Source organism: Oryza glaberrima, chromosome 4 (genome assembly GCF_000147395.1).
Source record: "Oryza glaberrima chromosome 4, OglaRS2, whole genome shotgun sequence".
Classification (NCBI taxonomy): domain Eukaryota; kingdom Viridiplantae; phylum Streptophyta; class Magnoliopsida; order Poales; family Poaceae; genus Oryza; species Oryza glaberrima.
The window spans coordinates 17,134,371-17,136,879 of record NC_068329.1 but is presented as its reverse complement, the minus strand read 5'-3'; positions in this window follow the sequence as shown (position 1 = coordinate 17,136,879).

Genomic DNA, 2,509 nt, shown 5'->3' with positions numbered 1-2,509 from the left:
GGCCCACGATGCATTACTACGACCCAAAAATTCTAGTTATATGTGTGTAAAACTTTTTAAACTCGCGTTCACACTATAAAAACTTATCGAATTCAGTTGAATTTTGGTGGGATAATTTATTGCACAGAGAAGCAACTTTGTATAAATTTTGAGCCCTTTATACAAGTGGGGCCCACGATGCATTACTACGACCCAAAAATTCTAGTTATATGTGTGTAAAACTTTTTAAACTCGCGTTCACACTATAAAAACTTATTGAATTCAGTCGAATTTTGGTGGAATAATTTATTGCACAGAGAAGCAACTTTGTGTAAATTTTGAGCCCTTCATACATGTGGGGCCCACGATGCGTTGCTAAGACCTAAAAATTCTAGTTACATGTAAAACTCGGACCCAATATTTTTAAACTCGCGTTCACACTATAAAAACTTGTTAAATTTAGTTGAATTTTGTAGGAATGAATTATTATATAGCGAAGCAACTTTGTACAAATTTTTGAAATATTTATACATGTGAAGTCATATTGGATCGAACCCCTTGAACCTTAAATTCTAATGGTTTGATCCGTTTGATCCATTTATATTTTTGGAGCGACCCTACAAATCCGTTAGGATAAATTTACAGATATATTTAGTGGATAAATGGATTGACCCTAACCATTCCATCCTGAGATATACGGCTAGCTCGAAAGGACACGGAGGTTAAGTTTATTTATCGATGTGAGAAGGCGTCGTACGTACACCCGTGACGCTGCTGCGTGCTGCGATCTCATAAAACGGCACTGTTTTGCACGTACGCTCCCGTCGGCCGGCCGGTGTGGGATCTAGCTAGCTTGCTCACGTGTGCCTCGCCGGAAATTTCGCTCGGGGGACTTCCGGCTGTGTTGATGAAATGTACGTGCACGCGTGCGACGATCGCAGCGTCGGTACGTACGCTCGGTCCATCATCACGGCCTGCAGGCCAGATGCGACGTAATGCGTGAGATGGCCTCAAAAGCAACAGTTTCAAGTCGACGGTTGCATAGTGCATTCATCAAGCGTCCCTTTCTTTTCCCCTCTCCAAAAGATAGGAATACCATTCAATTGCCCTGTGCACGCACGGGTAAACGGGAGTGACTTCGCATACACGCGTGCATATGGTCCCCGGAATCGGCGATGCAACATCATACGTACGTAGTACTCCCCCTTTTCCATAATAGCTTAATACTACGTACGTACGTATGGAGTATTTTAAAGAGATATGACATATCTTAATAATAGTATTTTAGAGTCTGTTTAGATTTGTGGTATTTTAAAATCCCTATTCATACTCCTATTCATCTAAAATCCCTTATATTTTAAAACTACGTTTGTCTCAAATTAGTTGTCGCTTTGACTTTTTTTCGCAACGTTTGACCATTCGTCTTATTTGAAAAATTAGTGTAAATATAAAAATATAAGTCATACGTAAAGTGTTTTTATAATAAAGCAAGTTACAAATAGAATAAATAATAATTATATATTTTTTAATAAGATGAATGATAAAAAAACTTAAAAGTAACAAGTATTTTGGAACGGGTAGTAAGACGGAGGGAGTACGTAGATGTAGGGAAAATGGATTCTAATTACTCGGATAAACATCTATTCGAGTGATTGAATGATTAAAACAGTTTCCAGTTCGCGGGAGCGATTCGGGCCACGCGCATCCATCCATGGATTGAGCAGGGAACTGCCGGGGCATTAATTCCATGATGGTGTCGGCACGGATTAGATAGCAGCGGCACATGTGACGCGCAGCTAGCTTGTTTGTTTTTGTCGCGTTGGGGCGCCGCTTGCTGCTGCTGCTGCTGCTGCGGTGCCAGATCCGCATACTAGCTGAGACGGCATCGAAATCGTTGTTAATTTCTGGTCCACACGGCAGGTAGTAGTACTACACCGGTGCCCGTTGCGTGCGTCCGTGCCAGCGATCCAACGACCGGGCCAGACACGTCGACAGCGTCGTCAGTACGTGGCAGTACGCACAGCTGCATGAGCCCAGCTGACTACTCCACGGACGGAGGAGTGGAGTATAGTACTACGTACAGTACCTCAATTTGATTGAGCACTCTGACAAAACAAAAACCAACAGTATTATACAGAGAAAACAACAGTCCATTTTCACCTTGGTGATGGAAAGCCACAAGGCTGTAGAACATCGTCTGCAACTGAAGATCGTGAATTAATGAACGAACAGTTTCCTGGCGAAGAATGAATGAAGGTTAGCAGTACCACCGTACTAAAATAAGTATAGCTGTGATATTCGTGTTTAATGTTTCACCGTCCATCTTATTTAAAAAAATAAAAATAATTAGTCATATACAAATTACTATTCATATTTTATCATCTAATAACAATTAAAATATCAATCATAAAAAATTTTCAAATAAGACGATTAGTCAAACATTTGATATGAACAGTGTAAAACTGTGCTTATTTAGGACGGAGTAGAGGCACTAGGCCCGTTAAAGAGCAGCCTAGCCCGACCAAGCAAG